The sequence below is a fragment of the Mercenaria mercenaria genome, chromosome 11, assembly GCF_021730395.1.
Source record: "Mercenaria mercenaria strain notata chromosome 11, MADL_Memer_1, whole genome shotgun sequence".
NCBI lineage: Eukaryota > Metazoa > Mollusca > Bivalvia > Venerida > Veneridae > Mercenaria > Mercenaria mercenaria.
In genome coordinates this window covers 26823890-26848283 of record NC_069371.1, presented here as the reverse complement: position 1 = coordinate 26848283, position 24394 = coordinate 26823890, and the positions used below count along the sequence as shown (strand labels likewise).

At 33.2% G+C, this 24394-nt stretch overlaps 1 long non-coding RNA gene across 4 annotated transcripts; it reads left to right on the top strand.

Annotated features, from left to right (window-relative positions):
- The first annotated feature begins 1227 nt into the window (after positions 1 to 1227).
- On the top strand, positions 1228 to 12074 carry LOC123524912 (uncharacterized). Of its 4 annotated transcripts, none has more exons than XR_008366307.1 (7): positions 1228 to 1298; positions 3581 to 3652; positions 4066 to 4146; positions 5125 to 5251; positions 5718 to 5837; positions 8835 to 8927; positions 10694 to 12074. It is a non-coding gene; the product is annotated as an uncharacterized LOC123524912 (long non-coding RNA). The 4 variants fall into 4 exon arrangements; XR_008366306.1 differs by lacking the exon at positions 1228 to 1298 and adding an exon at positions 1306 to 1587; XR_008366308.1 differs by lacking the exon at positions 1228 to 1298 and adding an exon at positions 1708 to 1949.
- Positions 12075 to 24394: the final 12320 nt, after the last annotated feature.

The window sequence follows — 24394 nt, the reverse complement described above, 5'->3', positions numbered from 1 at the left end:
CATACAATGCATTAAATCTAACATTGATCTTCTTTGATTACGTCTCTAAAGCGCCTAGCTCAAATGACGTTATGTTCCTTTGTTTCAGAAATGAAGAGTAATTATTTTAAGAAGAAAGAATAAAATTACATAAAACATGTTACAGAATTTTTAAATCAAGCAGTAAGGTTCCTCTGTCCACCATATTAAAACATGAATAAAACTGAATTGGTGTTTTTTTTGGGAAACTTGTCTGTTTCATTGAAAAATATAAACATACATAATTAGACTTGTTATCACATAGATCCATCAGTGTGTTAAATTACTTGACCTATATAAAAATTAAAACAGGTTAGGGTAGATTTCCAGGAAGCACACGGTCAAAGCCATGCAACGCGAAATAGACCCGCAACAAATAAAAGCTGCAGTTGAAAGATACAGCAACCGGCTTGCTTCCAAAATCCAACAATATATACATTTTAATTATATTCAAGATGCAAAAAATGGTAAAAAGCAAGGATGAATATTCAAAGAAAAGAAACAAGTAGGACAAGACAACACAATGGTGCACCGCTCAGGAACGGAAGGTGACACAAAAAGCCGTTGGGAGCTCAAGCCAATATGTGGCGGGTACTTCGCACTCGTAGTAAAAAGAGAGGTGGGGATGGGTAGGGAATTGACACCACCACAAAAAAGAGCTTATGTAACAAGTGCTGGGGTATCATCTCATTATGCCTAAGACAATGTCATGTGCGAAGTTTGAAAGCACTTGGACTTGAAGTTTCGGAGAACCCTGCTTACATGATATTCTAAGTTAAAAAGAGACATATTTTTGACAGAATAAAAGCTAGAGTTATGTAACTTATCTTTGAAGATCATCTTATGATGCCAAAGACATGTGTGAATTAAAAAGCATTTGACCAAGTAGTTTTTGAGAATCCTACTTTACATGAAAAGGGGCATTATTTTGAAAAAATAAAGTTATGTTGCAACTACTATTCGAAGACTAGGTAGAGTCGTTGGACTTACGCATGCGTCGGCGTCGGTGTCCCAGTCGGCGTCCCGATTTGGTTTAGTTTTTGTATGTAAGATAGTACCTCATAACTACTGATGGATATGGATTGAAACTTCACACACTTATTCACTGTGGTAAACTGGTTTACACTGTACATGTACAATAACTCTACTTTGCTTTTTAAGAAAATTATGATCCTTTTTGGACAACAGTTTTTGGTAAAGTTTTTGTATGTGATACTAGTATGTTACGTACGGTGCTTCGCAAGGGGCGAAGGAAGCATGATATAGCCGACCAGTTATGCGTGAGTATATCAGCTGTTTCTGTAAAATGCTATGAATCATTGAATGTGCCAAAAGAGTCTTCTTTGAATGTGCATAGTTTGTTATCACTATCAGTATCAGGATATTTAAAATAATTAAAATACATCTATAAGAAAATTAAGAATACTTCGAAAAAATCGATACGGTAAGGTACGGGGAACACAGTTTTATCTCTTATCGGTCGTCATTTCCTGTGTTAGTTTTCATGTATAATTTTCGGTATGGATGAATTCGATAAAAACACACAACATTATCAGATCACATCATCAGGTAATTATTTGTAACATTATTGCTATGATTGTGACCCCATACTTTAGATTACATTGATGTCATTATTGGCAGTGTCAAAATAATTCGACGTTCAGATTGTTTTATATTTGTGACGGCAATCAAAACGTCAAACTTTGAAAGACGAAAATAATGGAAGATAAATCACAGTACACAGTCATTTAAAGATATTGGTTTTATCGCTTGCGAGTATTGGCGTGTAGTCTTCTGTATACAGGGTAAATGTTAATCGTGTACAGTAGGCTACATACATAGGTTTAAATCACCAGAAAATTCGTAATTTTGGATATTATTTGGTAATTTTGGCATAAATCAATGAGGAATTGAATCCCCTTTCAATACATGTAAGTTTTATTTGAATTTATGCCAATTCGTGAAATAATCGGCAATTAAACCTATATCATGTAAAGCGTCTAGTCAAAATTATTCGAGTTAGATTGTTTTATATTTGTGACGGGGCAATCTAAACGTCAAAACTTTGAAGGACCAAAATAATGGAGGATAAATCACAGTACAAAGTCGTGTAAAGTTATTGGTTTTATCACTTTCGCATATTGGCGTGTACACACGATAAATGTTAATCGTGTACAGTACATACATAGGTTTAAATCACCATAAAATTCGTAATTTTGGATATTATTTGATAATTTTTACATAAATCAATAAGGAATTGAATCCCCTTTCGATACATGTAAGTATTATTTGATTTTATGGCCAGTTCGTGACATAATCGGCATTCAAACCTATAGCATGTAAAGCGTCGGCAGCGATGAAAATTTTATCGGAAGTTGCTTCAACTATTTTGATCCTTCGAATGTTTGACGCGAGTGGGGATATTGCCCATATGGAAAAAAAAATCTCAATATTTCCTAGGATCGCGTCAAATTAGTTGGACTAGGGATCCGGTAACCGGATGAATTTAGCCTTAGGCAGTGGCTAGGGGTTGAGTAACCGTCTAGAGGTCCGGAAGTTACCGTACCCCTAGACAACCCTTTTAGGACTGTCTAGAGGCCCGGTAATCAATATGAATAGTGTTTGCAGAGAGGAAACTTTCATTTATCTAGCAAAACATGTGTTGATTTCAAAATATTGCTGTCGTTTTTTTCTAGTCATAGCTTCTATTCCATCTAAACAGCTGATGGCATGTATTGACATGCTGACTGAGGCCTGATAGGGGTAGCCAAATTCAGAGCTCTATGTATAGATCTAGTTGTTTTTTTTCATGGTATTAAAAACATTGAAAAAATTTGTAATCCTTTAACCCGGAGAAAAACACAATTACGAATTTGATGAATTATTAAAAATAATTAAGTCATTTGTGCATAATAATGGATCTTTCATCAATTTCTTGTTTTTCTCAGCATTGAATGATTAAAATAATAAATAAAATTAAGCTTTTCTTTAGTATTTTAAATTTGGATTATGCTCATAATTTGATGAATTCGTTTTACTGCTAAAATAAATAACGGTGACTAACGGAAATCGCAGGTAGAGTTTCATTCTCCAACACAAGTGAGAACTATTTTTAAAAATAGATTTGCCATTTGATATTTACCAAAAAATTAACATAAATCACGGCAACTGTCTGACAACTTATTACAGCTTATCCCTGGCAATTGTCATATACACTGGTAACGCAGGACCTCTATACTCCGAATTTAGAGGTCTGGTTACCGGACTCATAGCCATTTCCATGAATTTATGTCTGTTGTGTCGATCAAAGTGTGTTCTTCAGCAGCTTTTTGTGAATGAGTTCTCATGAATTTCAGTGCATGAAAATGACATTTTACAGAAACACCCTACTCCTCCAAGTAAAATTACTAACATTGGGATAAGAGTCTGGGGTATTGGTGCTTTGAACGAAGGGTGAAGCATACCATTGCACATGCATACCAGATTGTTTTAGATAAAAAAAAGTGTAATAAACCAATACATATATATGAATTAAATGTTTTTGTGTCATTTATTTTTACAGGGAACTGAAAGGTGGACTTGGGGAAATGAAGTTGCAGTCTATGGTCCTGTTTGCCCTGTGTTGTAGGACAAAGTAATTTTGAATTTCTATGTTTAAAATTTCTGTTGCATATTAGTCTGTTTTAATATCGCTATCAGAAAGTACTTTTAATCTGTGATTCCATTTCACATACTTGTTAGCAAGAAGAGTTGCAAGATATACACAATGTAAATATTGTGAATGTGACTTTTTAAAAACCTTGGATTGACAGTGATAATAAAATTTATTCAGAACAATCCCTGTGGATATTCATTACCTAGATATTGAATTAGATTTTCACCTAGCATTTTACATAAGCAATTTATTGACAAGTTATCACTAAATCAGCTAAACCGGTAACAGTTTGCTATTAACTATTTAGACACTTGAAGTATTAAAGTGAAATTTTTGGCTTTGAAATTATTGGATACTTGCTTTTATATTATTTATTTGATTTAATTTTATAGATCTGAAGAAGCTTCTTCTCTGCACATCAACTGAAATTAAGAAGATGTTTGAGAACATCAAAAATGACAGTCAAAATACAGGTTAGTCCCATTGACTTCTTTCAGTTTATGTAATTCAGCATATTTACTTACTACATTTGTAAATTTAACTCTATCCATTTTGTTTTTATGAAATATGAGTCAAGCTAATAATTCAAGCAATCTTTTGCTGGATTTGTTTGAATGTAATGGGTGTATGTAGATATTGTGAAAGTCATTCTCTGCCATATAAAACACCCACAAAATAAACTGGATAAAAATTTGCAATTGATAAAGACTGAATTACTGGTTTTCTACACTGAACCAAAAGTGGTAAATATCCTTGCCTAACTTAAACAGCAGTATTTGCTTGTTCTCAAGGGGGGAGAAAATGTTGACTAAGCAACAAAAGTTGTTTCTACAGAAGTGTGATAGTGACAAGATCATTATGTATAGGTTAGTGTTTATTAATGTGTATTTACGAAGTTTAATCAGCTACGAGCAGCGCAGCTGCGAGGCTGATTAAGTTTTGTAAATGCACATTAATAAACACTAACCTATTTAGTGTTTGAAATTATTTTTTGTTCTGGATGACGTCAGAGCGAATAAAATCAATAACTCACCTCTTGTCCCTTCTATACACATGACTAACCTGATTAATAAACTACTGCAAGTTATTGCTGATTTACTAAAATAAATTTCCCGAAAATTTGAAAAGTACTGCAATGCCATTGGACAAAAAATAATTTCAAACACTAATACTTATAAATGTATTACGACTGTTCATGGGCTATTAACTGCAAACTTCGTATCTGAAAAGATGGGTTAAATGAAAATGAAAACCTGCAGTTTTTCTCAGCATCAGCATTTGATGTGGTATGTCTCTGATGTGTAATAATTGCTTAAATCGATAAAACATTGCACAAGTCTTCACTGATATTACAGTACTTTAATTAAGATACCTAACAAGATCAATAGTTTTAATACTTGTAGTATTCATTGATGAAAATATCAAATATCAGTTCTTTTTTTACTATATAGCAATGGAAAATAAGACTGCTGGTTGTCCAAGAGTGATATTAACCCCATCATAAATTACCTTCTTGAAAAACAAAAAAAAGACAGACTGAGAGGAAGGGTTTCAATGATGGCACAGACTCAATTATAGGTAAGTTGCCACTTCAAATAATGTAAACACACATGAAACAACAATTCTTGCTATACTTCCCTTTCTTACATAAAATAGAATTTCTGCACATTGGATGGCAAAACTTAAACAATTCTCAACATGAATATAGCTGATTTTCTAGTTAAAGTGTAATATTACTGTTAGATAGAACCATTGTTTTTATATATTTACAATGATTCCTAAAATGGTTGGGCTGAAAACTGGTATGCTGCAAAACAGGCCATTGTTTTGGTAGATAGAAATAATCCCATACAAAATTATTTTTCATGCAGAAGTATATAAAGATATATGAGGACTTACCCCTTGTGCTAATCAACTCCACACAAGGACTCTTTGTTTTTATTTCATATTTCATATTAACTGATCTGTAAAAAAAACTGATTTTCAAAGATTATGTAACATCACTAACATGTATGATTTTAAAATCAATATTTATTGAATTTAGGTCTACCAGCTACCCCAACCAAAGAAGTTTCTGTAAAGAAAGGAGTACTTCCAACCCAGCTCTGTTTCGTTATACTGTCCATATGGCAGAAGTGGTATAAGGAAATAATATAATTGACAGGTATTGCTACTGAAATAAATTGTAGATTCAATAAACACCCTAGCCTATAATTAGGCTTTATGAATTTAAGTTTTAAAAATTTAATCTTCCATTATATTGAATGAAAATTAAATTTTATTTATATACTAAGACAATGAATGATTCAGTTTAATAGCCCTGGTGTCGAAGACATGGGAGGTGTATATAATGTATAAACTATAAGACTGTCTGTCACAATTCCTTGTGTACTCTGCTATCACTATTTCCATCAAATTTAAATGAAACTTGGTATACAGCATCAATATGAAGTTGATATGAGCATATCAGGACTTTCAAATCCTATTTAATATTAGCTCCCCTGAGCACAAAATGCTCAAGGTGAGATATTGTTATCACTCTGTGTTTGTCATCGTCGGTCTTCAACAGTCTAATAAAATCACTGACATGTTTGTTGCTGGGTCATCTGAGTGAAAAACTAGGTTACTAGGTCAGTTAATAGGAAATCTTGTAAATACTTAAGGCCACATTGTCTACCTCATCTTCATAGGACTTTGTCAGAACATTTGTCTCCTAAAACCTAGGTCAGGTTTCACCCTTTGAAACTTGGTTATTTGTAGTCAAAAGCTAGATCATTAGGTCAAATCATAGAAAAACTTGTTAACTCTGTAGGGGCCACATTTTCTTCTTGATCTACATAAAACTTCGCAAAAATGTTTGTCTCTATGAAATCTAGGTCAGTTTCAAAACTTGAATACCTGAGGTATTAAACTATGTTACTGGGACAAATCACAGAAAAAACCTTTTTAACACTATATAGGCCACATTTACCTCTTGATCATCATACATTTTTTTCATAATATTTATCTCTGTGAAGTCTAGGTCAGTACCAAATTGGGTTACATGGGGTCAAAAACTAGGTCACTAGTTAAAACTTTGCCAGACTATTTGTCTCTATGAAATCTAAGTAACTTTTGTAACTGGCTCACATGACTTAGAAGCTATGTCACTAGGTCAAATCATAGAATAATATTGTTAACACTCTAGAGGTCACGTTTTTCATTTGATATATTCATTATATATTTTTATCAGAATATGGGTCACTTTGTATATAGGTTAAGATGAAACGAGATTATCTGAGGTAAAAAAAACTAGCTCCCAATGTTAAAGCATATAAAAACCTTGTTAACAATCTAGAGGCCACATTTTCTATGTTTGATTTTCATTAAACTCTAGGTCAAATTTGAAACTGGATATTCTAGATTAAAATAGTCACCAGTTTTCCCTGTTTGGCTGTATGGAAAACTTTGAAAAGTGTCGTGTTTAGTTTTAAGTCAATCTGTGAAAGTCAGGTGAGCGATCTAGGGCCATCGTGGCCCTCTTGTTAGCTGTGAGCATGTTATACATTAGTTCTTTTTAAATCCAATTTTAGATAAGTGTTCCCATGTAGGTTTGAATATTGATTGACATAGGAGAAAGTGTTGCTCAATCTGTTCTTTCTGATTACCTCCCTTTATGGTACAGTTTTATGAAATTATTTTTCATTCTTGTGATTAAATTATTTAAAATATGAACTTCAAAAGCATTATTTTTAGCTCACCTGTCACATAGTGACAAGGTGAGCTTTTGTGATCACCCTTCGTCCGTCGTCCGTCGTCCGTCCGTCCGTCAACAATTTCTTGTCTGCACGATAGAGGTTTCATTTATGATTTTATTTTAACCAAACTTGCACACAACTTGTATCACCATAAGATCTCGGTTCCTTTCTTGAACTGGCCAGATCCCATTATGGGTTCCAGAGTTATGGCCCCTGAAAGGGCCAAAATCAGCTATTTTGACCTTGTCTGCACAATAGCAGCTTTATTTATGATTTGATTTTTACCAAACTGGCACACAACTTGTATCACCATAAGATCTTGGTTCCTTTCTTGAACTGGCCAGATTCCATTATGGGTTCCAGAGTTATGGCCCCTGAAAGGGCCAGAATTAGCTATTTTGACCTTGTCTGCACAATAGCAGCTTCATTTATGATTTTATTTTAACCAAACTTGCACACAACTTGTATCGCCATAAGATCTTGGTTCCTTTGTTGAACTGGCCAGATTCCATTATGGGTTCCAGAGTTATGGCCCCTGAAAAGGCCAAAATTAGCTATTTTGACCTTGTCTGCACAATAGCAACTTCATTTATGATTTGATTTTAACCAGACTTGCACACAACTTGTATCACCACAAGATCTTGGTTCCTTTCTTGAACTGGCCAGATTCCATCATGGGTTCCAGAGTTATGGCCCCTGAAATGTCCAAAATTGGCTATTTTGGCTTTTGCAGCCATATAGAGACTTCATTTATGGGTTTTTTTTTATACAAACTTCCAAAATATCTTCAACAACAATAAATCTTGGATTCCATGACAAATCAGATCCAATCGTAGGTTTTTTTTATATCTGATTACCTCCCCTGATTGTAGTCAAAATGGATTTATATCAGTAAGTACTTATAGGACTTATTTGAAATTTCATTATTGTCATTAGTTGGACTGAGCCAATCAGGGTAGATAACTATGGACTGATTTTATGTCAAATTACCTCCCTTTATTTCAATTAAAATGGGTATATCTCCGTAACTAATGAAGATACTGATCTGAAATTTCATTTATGTCAACAGATTTATTTGGCAGATCCTTCTTTTGTTCACTTACATCAGTTTTCTTTTTAATTACTTCCCTTTTACGTTACTATAAATAGCTTATTTTTAGTAACTTTTTTATTATTGGCTGTAGGGAAAAACCGAGACCACTTCTGTGGTACAACATGGATGGTACCTCCAATTTTTAGGTGTATTTTGACATATCTGTACCTTGTAAGAATTTTTTTTTCTTTTTGGTTAAATTTCTTTCCTTTGTTGTTCCTGTCCTTTGGACTTAGATATTTTTTTCTGAGGACCTTCTTGTCCTCAAGTGCAATGATAACAGGTGAGCGATATAGGGCCATCATGGCCCTCTTGTTTAATTTTATTTCAGCAACAACAACAAAAAATTATGAATTTTTCCATTGATTGGTGGTGGAGGGGATAATATTGTTGTCAGTTTGAGAAGTAGAAGAAAAAGTAAATGGTAAGAACATCAGTGTTAACTCCTACTGTGCACAACCTAGATTTATTTCATGCTTAACAAGAATTGCACATGTCATAAAATGTTAAAAACATAACCAGGAGGTTGGTCTGCAGTTTGGATCTCAGTGATTTTAACATTGTTGAATATCATTATTTATTTAACATTTTAGCTCCACTATTCGGAGAATAGGGGTGCTATTCTACTCGCCCCGGCGTTAACATGAGCTTTCTTGGTTAAAGTTTTTCGGCAGTCTTTGTCTTTCTTTGTTACTATTGCTTATATCTTACTGTAACTTCACATTAACATTGTTCAGCATGCAAACAGAGTAATTGCAGGGGCTGGTCCCATTATACCCAAGGTCAATTTCACTAAGGTGTTATACCAAAGTTATTTTTAAGGTTAAAGTTTTTCGGCAACCTTTGTTTTTCTGTCATATCTTTGTTACTATTGCTTATAACTTACTGTAAGTTCACATAAACATTGTCCAGCATACAAACAAAGTATGTGCAGGGGCTGGACCCATTATACCTAAGGTCAGGGTCACCAAGGTGTTATACTTGGGTTATTTTTAAGGTTAAAGTTTTTGGGCAACCTTGGTTTTTCTGTCATATCTTTGTTACTGTTGCCTAAATCTTACTGTAAGCTCACATTAACATTGTCCAGCATACAAACAAAGTATGCGCATGGGCTAGGCCTATTATACCCAAGGTCAAGGTCACCAAGGTGTTATACTTACATTATTTTTAAGGTTAAAGTTTTTCGGCAACCTTTTTTTTTCTGTCATATCTTTGTTACTATTGCTTATATCTTACTGTGTGTTCACATAAACATTGTCCAGCACACAAACAAAGTATGTGCAGCGGCTGGGCCCATTATACCCAAGGTCAAGGTCACCAAGGTGTTATACTTACATTATTTTTAAGGTTACAGTTTTTCGGCAACCTTTGTTTTTCTGTCATATTTTTGTTACTATTGCTTATATCTTACTGTAAACTCACATAAACATTGTCCAGCATACAAACAAAGTATGTGCAGGGGCTGGACCCATTATACCCAAGGTCAAGGTCACCAGGTTGTTATACTTGGAATTATTTTCATGTTGAATTTTTTCGAAAGCTTCGTTTATAGACATATCTTTGGTACTTGGCAAGATAATGACTTGAAATTAAAGATATTTCCTTATAATCATCATCTGCATATGACATGAGACATAAATTCATTTTACAGTCAAATCGCCGAATAGTGGAGTGCGCTGTCTTACGGACAGCTCTTGTTTCTTAAAGCATTATGTTATACATAGAAAGATATGCCAGCAATTGTCAGTTGATTTTATTATCATTGATGAAAAATAGAAGCAGAGAAATATACAAAAGCTAGATCAGGCAGATCTGATAATGTTACTTTAATACAACAATTGCAGTCTGTTGAGCCATTGGATATGATGTGATATTCATCACTCACTCCATTCAATATTGCCTTATTTTGGAGAATATATGTATATTACATGCCTGCTTGTGTAAGATAAGAGTTTTCCTACCCGAGGGATGATGTGGAATGAAAAACCTATATGACATAATTTCAGTGACGCAAGTTTAGACAGTGTTTTTTTCTTAGGGAAAGATAGAAAAATCTATCCCTTGCATATGCCCGAACAAATGTATACTTTCCCCCGCTAGGTAGGCAAGAAAATTACATCATATCCGATGATTCAGTAGACAACAATTGTGTAAGATAACACATTCATACATTTTCATTTAACTTTATAGACTCGGATCAAAGACCTTTTCTGAACAGATTGAGAAAACAGAAGTCTACAAAACAGATCAAAGATGATAAAAAGGACGATGTTTATGCTCTGGAAAGAAAAAGATGCTGTTGGAAATAGAGGACATTAAGTAAAAGAAAAGCAAAGACCAACAGCTATTTCTGTTAGAAAAATATAAAAAAAAAAAACAATAAATTAAAGTGATCAGTTTTCCCATTTGAAAACGAGGGTATAATAATGTATCTACATTTGTGTGCGCATTTTAGTGTTGTGATCAAATATCTATTTCCCCTGAAAAGAATGTAATATAAATTTGTACAATAGTGTAATTGTCCCCGGGATGGATCATGATGTATATTATAAATATTCAGGGTGTCATGTGCAGAACCCAGACCCTTATCTCAAAGGTCAAGGTAGCAATGTTTGGTAACGTTTTTGTAATAAGCTGGTATAGATCTAGTAACTGTTACTGGGAATAATTTGAATTTCACACATATGTTGATTGTGATGACATGACAGACACTGTGTAAGTTCCATAACTCTGTTTTGATATTATGGCTCTTTTTTACTCGGGATTTTTTTTTTGAAAATATTGTTTGGATCTACTTTAATTTAATACTATCAGAGATTTGTACATTTGTTTCTCATTATGCGAGTAAATAGACCAAGAATCATTACTCAGACATGCATTTTGTTAGTATGAGGTGGATGAATTTTGTTATGACCCTTTGTGGTCTTTATGTATTTTTTTTGTTAAATTTTTAGTTTAGATTCACTTTTCAAATAATAAAAATGTTACAGCTTTTAAACTTTATACACAGTAACACTTGTCTTAATTATAATTAGATCAGTAAGTAGTAAGAACCATAGCTCTCTCTCTTTCTTGCATCTTTTAAACAGTGTACACTTTTCTCAGTTATCATTAAATTAGTAAGGAGTAAGAACCATAGCTTTCTTTGCAGCTTTTAAACTAAGTACACTTTTCTTAATTATCAATATTGTCACCAAACTTGGTGTATAGCAAGCTTATATAAATACTTTACTAGTGGTTGTACTTAAGGCTGAAAATGTGGTTTTATGCCAGTGTTCTGTTCAGAAATTGCATAAATGAAGCAGACATTGTCTGAAAGTGATCTCTAGATTAAGTTTTAAAATGATCTCTTTTGCTTATAACGAAATTTACTAGTTTATCAATTCTATACATTTATATATAATTCTTTTAACTCATTATGTTAAAATACATATAATAACATTCTTATATATTTTGAAATTGAAAAAAAAAATTGATAAATATTCTGTTCCTGTACATCTATAATTATGAAGAAAAATGTGATAAAATTTCAAACAAGTCATGTGAGTTGTCAATAAAATTTTAACAGATATCCTATATCTCTTTTTTGTTTATCAGAAACCTCATATCCCCACATACCTCTGTCCCACCAAATTGCACCCATCTGCTACTACCACAATCGCAACAAAATATGTTTTACATATTCCACACCTACGTCTTATATCTTAACCCAACAATATACCTCCATCCCACCATTTTTTCTTATTTTAAATTTACTTATATTGTTTCAATGAAGCCCTCATACCCCACCCTAGAAAAAGAAACTGATTATTCTTTAGATTTCCTCATATCCACCCCCACCTCCCCTTCAAAAAACAACAACAACAACAACATATTTCTCACTTTCACTTATATCCAATCCCCATTAACCACCATTCCTGATTTTCGTTCACATTTTTTGTTACATATTCCACACTAACTATTTATTAGTACACCCTACTCTGTTTTACACACATCACAGTGACCTTGATATTTGGGGTGCCTAACCTTAAACCAGTTGAAAAAGTCGCCCCCTTGCCAAGACCAATCCTTACGTGAAGTAGTGAGCAGTGGTAAAGAAGATAATCATGCATATAGTGAAATTGGGAAAATTTCGATAAAATTTTAACATGTTCATGACGACGCCGGAGAGTACAATATATAGCTTTTTCAAATAGTCGAGCTAAAATGTTGGAGCAAGTATTCATGAAATGCACCTCTCCCGGAAAATGGAGACTGCTTCAACTTTTGGAGAAATACGTTAGTGATATAAGATCACTTGGACGAGTTCTTTATCCATATTTACATGAAATGCCTACTTGGTACACATAGATAATGAACATGTATGCTTTGTTAATCGTTTTTTTCTATAACAGATACATAACATTGACTTATTAGCTTATCACAAAGGTGACATCACACTAAAAGAAAAAAATCTTGTATGTAGGTCTACATACATTTGGCGAGCATATAGAACAAAATGTTGCAAACCTCGCTCAAATATAGGCCTACATGTACTAGTGCTATATATAAGTGATTGACGAATGTGTGGACAAATAAAAAAAGCATGCAGTTTGATATTAGCAATGATATAGTTTACGATTTAGAGAAGTACTAAAAAAGCCCAAAAATTCTGGACTTCATTTCATGGAAAATCCGACATGTAAGCCTAATTGTGTTATTGGATATCATTAAAAATAACTTTTGACATCAAAATGCACTTCTTGTTGAAAGCACATTGAAAACTACTGACAGCGATGATGGAATACAGACCAAATTTTTCAATTTATTTTTTAATAAAACACATTTGATAATTTACCTAAACTTATTAAATTAGACTACATTTTTGAAAACGGGTAGAAATAGCTACAATTACGTAACACATGATCAAAAACAGGCCATATATGTACTTACGGTAACGGTCTCAATAGCAAGGCAAGATTTATATGTAAGTCCGGACACGTTAAGATACATCCGATATTACTGTACATAAAAACACATGTGGGTCATTACGGTAGATTTGGGTAAACAAGTTGTAAATGTTTACATTGGAAACGCTATAGACCAATCGTGTATCTGGATATTGTTGAAGTCACCGAGTGCGTGTGTTTCTTGCATTTTCGCTCCAAGGAAATGTGTCTAGCTGCTGTTGTTCTAGCAATAGCCCTGACACTGACGAACTCCACGGATGTCTACATGTAATGAGCTCGCTGTCACAACGGAGCGTAATTAGTCCTGAGAGATGGTGGTTGGTGGAGAGGGGGCGGACCGGGGGTGGGGTGGGGGAGCGGGGAGACGAGATATTGGACGATTCAACGCATTATGATGATAATATTTAGCAAAAAAGACTTTTGATTCTACGAATTCCTGTTGGCACCTATCGCACTCCCTGATTTCACACCTAGATAGGACTTGTAACGTGTTTATCATGTCAGTATCCACTCACATCGGCGAAGCAGCTCTAAGCGTGTTAAGGGGACGCATACTTTGAAATTAGAAAAAAGTGGGTGGGGTATGATAAAATTTACCTGCAAAAAAGTACAAGGTTTTGGTACATGAAATGGATATTGTTTCAACTGTTATAAGTACACAAAGGATTGCTCACTAAAATAAAAATGAGAAAACTGAAACAAGAAAGTTATTGTTGAATTACATAAGACTTCTTGTGTACATTCAAAGTCAACAATTAAGACTTTTTGGTGCGAAAATAATAGTGCTTCACCTTGTCCAAACATTTATCAATGTCCTACAGATTCTAATTTAAGAAAGAATGTGAAATATGGTCACTGTATTGCTTTTCATTTCGCATATGTAAGCTAAAACACATTATTTAGTTTGTTTACAAAGTAGTGCATAAGAAAAGATACGGTGGTCAAGGAATGCCACATTCCAAAACTAAAAGAGTATATTCCCCTTAATACATTAAACATTTATCGTTACAGAAGTCTATTGGCTTACAATAAGGGCCTAGAAATGTTGCCATTATTAATTTTTAACTTGGTATTCATGAACTACAATGCACTTAAATATCAAAACACATTTAACAAACTTCTGAAAATGTATTGTCTTAAAAATCCCTAAAATAGGGTATGAAATTTGGTTGAGAGGTCCAATCAATGTGTATATGTGCAAAAGTAACATTCTAATCTTGTTCACAAAAGTTACTAATACACAGCAGGCATGTCAATGATCAAAACTGGACGAATATACAGTTATCCTCACTTTAATGTCATTTATAATTTGTCCTTGAATTCTCCACCATACTTTTCATAATTCTGTTTGCACGAGTTGCACGAGAATGCTGTCATTCACGTAAAAAAATGGGGTCAAATAAGTTGTAAATGCAATATCATCTAAACGTAATTAATGGATTATGCAGTTCAAGATAAACTTTATCTCATAACGTAACGAACATGTATAATGTTGTAACAACAACTTTAGTTACACTGATTTAAGTAGCAGTCGGTTTATAAGTGACTATTGATTCATTTTATATTTTGTTATTGTTGTCAAAAAGTATAACGGAAGTGCCTCACAACTGAAGCGGAAACCAGTTTGATGCGCAAAGTAGTCCAATGTAAGTAATATTTTTTGACAAATGTCCACAGAAATTAATAATTTTCTAATATTAAAGACGAATATCTGAATAGGATTCATTATTTGATAAGAAATTATAATCATCGACATGTTTTTTTTAAAAATCGTACACGTGCTGACACCTAAGTTGTCTCCCGTTGTTTATTAGAGTTACCTTTCGTCCGGCGCAGTAATACATTTGCAGTGAATCGCCGAGAAGTCGTGGGAAAATTAAAAACCATGTAAACAAACTAAAATTAACCACCTTTTCAAGATGAATTTCAAGTGATCGCCGTTATGCATTTAACCCGCCTGACCTGTGTAGCATCTTAGATATCTGTTCTAAGGTATTCATTGTGTAGAATGTCATGTTATGCCCTTGCAATGCTAATCCCACTCTGATTTTTTTGTTTACATTTTTTATCAACGAGAAATATGGCGTCCATCCCGAGCTGAACTGACGTGGCGTTAAATTTTTACATGTTTAAGCAAACCTGGTGTGTTAGAAAGAAAATCTCATCCCTTCAACATTATTTGGAACACTGTTATTGTAAAAAACCTGTTTTTTCCTTATACAAAAGCTTAATATTTTGTGTTGAATGTACTTTCACAAAGACCTCTGTTTTCCTATTACATAATTTCATAGTACCACATCCTTATCCACAAAATACTGAATATTACAGGTGTCCATCAGTATTATATCAGTTTAGGAATATGTTTTTTATTTTCCCACCATCGATTTCTTGAATATGCACCCCTTCCGCATTGCTGTATGAACTGTGAATGTAGCAATATGCGTCCCCTTAACAAAATCCGCCATATTTGAGTAATAATTATAGATTTGAGGAAGCCTTAGAGCTGTCTCAAATTAACAGACTCAACTCAAGCTTTGAGATTTGAGTTGAGTCAATAAAATGTTCGTGAAACGCATCTCAAATAATTACTCAACTTAAGTCAAAAGATGAGTACACTATTGAGTTTAAGTCATTACAACAGACTTAAGTTTTTTTGTGAAACCGGGGCCTGTTTCTCAGTACCAATTATGGGAATGGATTGAAACTTCACATACTTGTTCACTGTGATCATCTAACATGGATTGTTCAGGTTCTTCCTAAATCTGAGTATTAGATCATACGGATATACTTGATATTTTTTATACATTAGAAAAGAATAACATGACTAAAATGGTAGTTGCTTGATCAAATGAAACGAATAATTCTCTTTCCCAATTGTTTGCGAGGTATTAATTAATGCATTGTTAAACTTGTATGAAGGTTCAGGACAATATGAAACAAATACCGAGGGTAACAAATAAATATCATTTACGGAGCAATTATATTAAGCGTGCCTACATGTAAGGCATTAAAGTACATGACAAAGCACTGAGGGTCATTAAGACCACATTAAGCACGGGCAATTCTTAGAGATGACAGAATGCTAGATAGTACATTCTACGGTGATTAAGAATGAAAACCAAAAGCCAGACCACATATCACTTATCAAGAACAGTTGGAAATCTCAGAAGGTCATAATCACCAGCGAAATTTCAGACGAAACGGAATTAATTGATAATTACTATAATTCTAATGTACTTTGTCTAAATAAATTAAACATGTCACTTTCATACTGACATTTTGAATACCAGAAAACAGGGATTATATGCCACTATTTCTTTAATGGCTATTATTGTTTAGAGCATAAGTTGTGTGTCAGATGGCAGTGCAGTAAAACAGAACTGTATAGCATTTTCTCAAGGCCGAATAAGAAAATGAATGTACAGCAATTGTAAAATGTATGTGCTAGTCATGTAACTCATATAACTATTTAAATGTATTAGAAAGGATCTTCTTGAATTATCCAGATATATTATATTAATTTGTCTCAGGAGTGAGCTTATTAAAGTCTACAGTCATATAGCTTTTTTCCTTTTATATTGTCATTTCACACAAAAGCATAAACGACAATCTACAACTTGTTATCAATTATTTGTTTTAATGGCTCATGAAAGTGTACAAAAAGTGCTTTGGGTTTGCCTGTTTGTAAAGGTTAAAGGGTAAAAGATTTCCTTACAAAATACAAATGTACATGTAATAAGCTTGCAGAAAACAGGTTTTTGGTCATTTAGATGATTCAAGGGTATTTCTCATAATTTGATATGTTTCTCGAATATTGGGTCGGAATAGTACTGGTAAACTCATAAACCAGTTCAAACAAAATTACTATGTTGTGCATTTCACCGGCTATTTAATCAAAGTTAATGAAATTATTACAAACACAATATCCAAAATGCTTTGGTCTATATCTGATGTTTATGTAGAGTAAACATATTGTAAGTTGCAAAGACAGGCGCAGTACATCAATTATAGGAATTGTTTAATAAATTAATCACGCATCATTGCAACGTGTTGCCGATGGATTCATCTGATGAATTACCAAGAGGTATAAGTTGTAACAATGAAAGGCTGATTGTGTGCGTTAAGGATCCGTATTACAAATAAGAGAACCAGCTTGTTACTTTTGTATTTGCCAAAGTTAAACACATTATTTAGGTATTAAACATGTGGTGTATCATTATGCAACCGACATGATTTCAGTTTCAGAAGACTTTAACATTGAATATTATGCATTACTTTCTTATCAAATCAGACAAACAACATTATTTAAGAAATATTCACATTTGATATTGGGTAGGTGTGGTTGGGGTTATAGGAATGGTCTCCGTCCATCCGTCCTTCCGCCGTCTGTCCATAACATTGTTTGTCCGCTCTGTATCTCCTTAAACCCTAGAAGGATTTCCATTAAACTTGGGTCAAATGATCACCAAGACGATATGTAGAACTTATAAGTCAGCTATGTCGACTCAAGGTCAAGGTCACAACTTAAGGTCAAATGTTTGAGCCTTCCATTTTGTGTTTGCTCTGTATCTCCTAAATCCCTTGAAGGGTTTCATGAAACTTGGGTCAAATGATCACTTCATCAAGACGATGTGCAGAATTCATGAGTTAGCCATGTCGGCTCAAGGTCAAGGTCACAACAAAAGGTCAAATGTTTGAGCCTTCTATTTTGTATCCGCTCTGTATCTCTTAAACCCCTTGAATGATTTTCAAATTCATTGATGTGGTAATACATGGACTATAAAATATACTTAGCAAAGTCAATGCTTCCACCCAATACCATCAACCTTTTCACTATCCATAACATCGGCGGGGGATATACCTGTCTTTCAGACTGCCTTGTACTTTGAAAGTAATATGTTAATGATTTAAATTTGAAAACGTTGTCTTTATGTTGTCAATACAGACAGCCTTTCCATTCAAGGCATATTATTTTATTTTCATCAATAATACTTAAAAAAGAATCGTATGAACTCGACTTAAATTTTGTACATGTTGATCTGATTTTGAAAGGCATTTAAGAACTATTGAGATCTTGAAACCTTGAGACATGTATTGGGTATTTAAACTATCTTATACTAAATAAATTGAATTATGTTCTCAAATTATGCGTATATGGGACATATTTCCACCCTAAGGTATAAACAAAGCATGAGGGCCTTAACTGAATTTCATTTACTGCAGGAATCAGAGAACTTTATTTAACTAGAGACCCTGAATGATCACCAAACCTGGTTTGTCTACAGCGCAATGTCGGGATGAAAGTTCGTAACTGGTTTATTATATAAAAAGAGTTGTCTGGGATCACTGAATTTTATAATATCAACCCCGCCTAAAAAACTGATTGAATGAATATTAAATTCCTGCATCGACAGAGCAGACTAATTCAGAAAGGATATTCCTTCTATAGTCTGTGCATTGTAGTTAAATGAAGTTGTAAAGAAACAAGAAAACTTTGATACTGGTCTAGTAGACATATCCGAACAATTTGAGATAAAGTAATAGAATATGACTACGGACTAAAAGCTACCTTAGTTGCGAAGAGGATGACAAAAGATTCAGGTGACTTTAAACGATCGGTGTGTAGAAGTATTCATTCGAGCTTTCGCAGTTCAGATACATTGACATTTTCCTCCGACATCTTTTTATGTTCAGCATAACAGCGACAGAAATATCTGTTACGTAAATATACTGGTATACCATCAACAAGTTATGCTAAACAATTTTCATTTAGATAGAGTCTCTTTGGGTTTATATACAATAGCTGCTTCTCAGTCTGCCATTGCATTTGCAATTGCTTGCACAGAAATCAGTGTATAAAACACTCCATAGTATTCGAAAGTTATAGTGTTTTTGGTTGTTTGTAAACAAAAATCATATCATAATACAAATCTGTTCAGACGGGTCAGAATAAACATAAATAATTTCAAAAAATTTGTTAATATAAAAATGGAAAAAAGTTTTCGGAATTGATAGCATTCTAATCTAGGTTCTTTGAGGCGAAACTGTCCTATGAACTGTAAGAGAAGCTCAGGGTGGTCACTTACGAAATACCTTCCTTAACTGCGTTTCTCGTAGACTATTTCAAACTTTTTTAACGGGTTCTCAAATTTACTTGTTTTTACAACAGTTACAGAATAATAACAAGTGCTCACCAAGTTTGATACAAAAATTGGAGTATAATTTCTTTCACCAATTAAACTTCTCAAAAATTTAATACACTGATGACTTCATAGACAGATGCACTTAAAAATATAACATTATTGTCCATTTTCGGTCCATTAATAATGTGAGTTCTCAGTTGCCTGCCAGTGCCTTCTGCATTTTATAAACATTTTGCTGAGATGGTTCGTTAACGCTAATTAGTAAGATAATTGTTTTAATGTACCGTTTGAATTGATGAAAGTTTTGTCTTACAGGCAATATGTAGGGTTCTTTTTTTCGTTCAGATGTTATTTGTTTACATATTTATTTGAAATATCCTCATAAGTAAATATCTGAATTACAAAGGATATTATCTTTGTTTGCTCGTAAGAAAGATAATTCATATAATAAATAGAATTAATGTTTCGCTGTGTATATATTTGTAGAAAAGAATAACAGAATCATTTAACCACGAAATACGAGCTAAGCAATATACTATAAAGCAAACAAGAATATTGATAAAAGTTATCATGTTTTTTTTACAGTTCTTCATATGTAACAAAGAAAGAAATAACAAAAAAAAAAAAAAAAAAAAAAAAAAAAAAAAAAAAAAAACCACACACACAAAAACTGTTGCATACCCATGTTTTCTTTCTTATTTTAACATAAAAAATCCATTTACAGTTCTGTCGACGTATTATTTGGTGCCATACAGCCGCCAAGAAAGAGTCTACTTTTTATATAAAAAGACGCTTCAGAATCGGAATGATATTATAGAGAGGTGTTGCATTTAATTAACACAAACTGTTTTGATTATTGGGCTCACAAATAGCTAACTTGACGTCAACACACTCCTCACATATTCCATGGGACGTGTTACTTCCCGTATAAATATATATACGGTCGCACATTGACGGCACTGCGACTTACTATTTTTGGTGCAATACATTCGTTATGAAATAGTGCTTTTCTCCAATTTATCTACTTCTTTACATAAAAGACAATGTTTTAATATATCTCAACAATATGAAGCGGTTATACACCACGTGCATAATTCACTAGGGCTACACCATCATGAAATTATTCTGCAGGCGTATAACCGCTTCTTATTGTTTCGATATATTCAAGCATGGTTTTATATATTATTTCTAAATTTAAATACAAATATTCTTCAGGAAGGTATCGACTACATTATGTTTAGCTCACCTGAACGGAAAATACTCCAGTTGCGTTATTCTAATACCCCTGTATCTGCCGTTGTCCGTCACGATCTGTCGTGAAAAGTTTGCTTTGAACACTCTAAAGACAAAAGTAGACAATTTGATATAATCTCAATGTAACATGGTCAGAATGTATCTCTCAGTAAAAGGTCAAACGCGTATGACACAGGGTCATCGGCGGTAAAAAAGAAACAGTTCACTAGGTAAAACCATATAAAATCACAGAAAAACACTGTTAGCACCATAGAGGCCACATTCACTTATTTATCAGCTTAGTTTTTGTCTATGAAGTATAGGTGAAGTTCAAAGATAGGTTACGAGGACAAAGTCATAGAAAACTTTGCCAACACCCTAGAACATTTGTCTTTATACATACTATGTCAGGTCTAAAACTGACTAGGTTATACGGGGTCAAAAGCGAAATCTTTATATGAAGTTACTAATAACATATATAAAAACGAAAAAAGTGATTGATGGACATATATACTTTTGTTCAGTTGCACTCGTCTTGTTTATATAAGACCTTAAACAGCTATGCGAACGAAGACACGTTTTCTAAATGTCTAAGTGCAATTGAGTCAATAGATGGTGACGGAAAGTTTAACCGAAATATTGATAGCAAACTGAAATCTATTTATTGCGAAAAAGCTTACAGTGTTACAAGTATACAACAATCAGCACCAGTAAGAGCGTATCTTATCGTTTGCATATAAGTTTGTCATATAAGTTTAATCAAAATGTAACACAACGTTTGAAGATAAATGCCTGAAATGTTTCCAAAATTAAGGTGATATAAGATAGATATAGATATTTATGTGACCCCTTAAAGTTATATGATGGGGCTCGACTAAATTACTGTTGTGTTGTTTTTAACATATGACCAATGTTTGATATTTATGTAGGACAATGTCACCTATTGAGGTTATAATCATAATTCATTTTAATGAATACACTGGAAAATTACAGCCTGAAAGAAAACTGCAAGATAATGTAATGGTATTGGGGCGTCTGAATGATAATCTGGATGTAGAGGTTCCAGGTAATGAGACTCGGGAAGTAGTTAAGGTCGCTGACTTCGAATCTATCTCTAACCGCCTCGCTCGGGATGAAGAGATTTCTTCCATTTGAGGAAAGCAGGCTGCCAACAGAAAGTCGTTGGTACTACTCTGGGGCCTGCCTGTTCCTAAAACAAGATCCGCAGTGACAAATTTAGTCTTACAACAATTAAAAGTTGAAAATTCGCAGTATGACAAGAAATTGCGTCAGCGTGACTTATAACCAAAAAATGAAACAAAAACATAATCCTGGTAATAGCTCTCCTCTTGGAATGCGACCTCCAGAGTTCGGTACAATTGCAATACAACTGCTTTTCAGAATAGTAAACAGTTGTCGAACGTCGTAGTTAACATGATTTTGTTTTTATTCCGTGCTCTTCAATTGATGAAATCTATGCATTACATAAGCATTAATTTTATCTTCAGGTAAAGCGTCTAGGGAGGCACAAAAACACATTATAAAGGATCGTTTGTACAAGTACTCAAGCACAGAACTATCTCAATTACATTTGAGGCAGCGTATTTAATGAGTTTTTCTACATCAACAAAAACAAAAAGGAAATAATGCAAGTAATTTATCTTGATTTAAAATATATCAGAAATTAAATCAAGTGAACATCTAGCTTGTGGTTTAATCATCGTGCTCTCCGAAATAATTGGCCCAAAAGTAAAACTAATTTCCAATCAAACTGAGCCTGCAACATTTTCATTATTTCGTATTTGGCGACCTGTAGAGTTTACACGTCTTCTAATTTACATATATCTATATCAGTGCATTGCTTTCGCACAATTTTCTGGAGACAAAATCATTACCTTCTCTTTAGAAATTTATCTGAGAGAAATACAAAAAACTTTTCTCCTAACCTCATTGCATTTTACCAATTAAGTATATAAAGCGGTCGAGTATTCCTTTTGTTACAAGTCCACAGACAGTTTTTGCAAAAGAAATTTTCCGTCAAAATTTAATGTTCTCTTCATTCGCATCAGTTCTATATAATTTGGTTATTTTCAGAAGCTCTGGACATCTGATTTCAAGAGAATTTTGATAATGAAATGAGGGGATGACTTTTCCTTAAATACACTGCCTTTCTTTAGATAACTATACATATTACCAGTATGAGCAGAAGCATCATTAACCGGAACTGAGATACTACAATTTATAAAGTTTTAACGAACACCCAGTTACCAATAATAAAGGCGTAGATTGACTGTTGTATAACTGTTCCCACCAAAAATCGAATAAATAACTCCAAACGTATCTGCAGTTTATAAATGATTATGTGAGTCCATTCAGTAAATGTGTAATAATAATAATTATGATCATCATCATCATCAACAACATTATCATCATCATTATTATCACTATTATTACAATTATAATTATTATTATTTATTTATTCATTATTATGCATTATTACTATTAATAATGTGTTTATTTATATTGATTAATACATTATTGAACAGTGTTCTATAAGGTTATAAGTATGAATTTATGAAAGAAACAAGGAAAAGGATCGATATAAATACCCAAATAATGATCGAGTCTGATACAAATTAAACATATGTCTGTTTAGCTACATTGTAACTGAAACAGTAAAAAAGACAACGTACAGCAGAAACTATTTCTGTATTTAAACAATTTTCTAAATTATCACTTCATATTCATCACATTAGTTATACTTTACACCAAATCTTTGTTATTGTTTCATAAAAAAAATGTGACAAAAATTATTGCAGTGGACTAACAAAAGTACAACGTGTGTTGTAAAAGACAATCCCGAAAATAATGATCCCGTGTACAATATTTGCGGAAAAAATGATAACAAATCCGCTATAAATCTAATTGGGGGATGCGGATGTGAATGAAGTCCAAGTGCTGCACATTGTCCCTAGAAATGTACTCTCAGGTGATTAGATACTTTTCACCTGCTGCAATCTTTGTACCTTATACTTTAGGCGTGGAAAAAAAAACAACAATACAGTACAATAAAAATATTTAAAATCGGGTCATATATAAACAGAAAACATAAGCTATGTATAGCTATTTACCGACATAAGATAATAAAGGGAAAGTAACAAGCAAATCAAGTCAAACATATAATTCCTATAATTTATCATAATATGGGCATGTGCATAGAAAATAAATATATGTTAAGGTCTGTAATACCTGAGCCAATCTCGGCCAGTGGCTTTAAGACTTCTATAAAATTTGAAATATATGACCTGAAAAGAGAAAAAAGACGAAACGTTGTATTCTTAAGCAATGCATTAAAAAGTCAACTGTTACTTCGAATCAGATTTTAGGTAAACTAACTAGCAAAAATCTCCCGGGGAATCAATAAGACTTAAAATCATCACTAATACAATAAACAGTATAAGATAGATATCATTATGTATAGTAATTGCAAACAAACATGCATATACACCTCAGGCATGTCAGAAATACATGTCACAAATACAAATACGAATACATGGCATTTATAT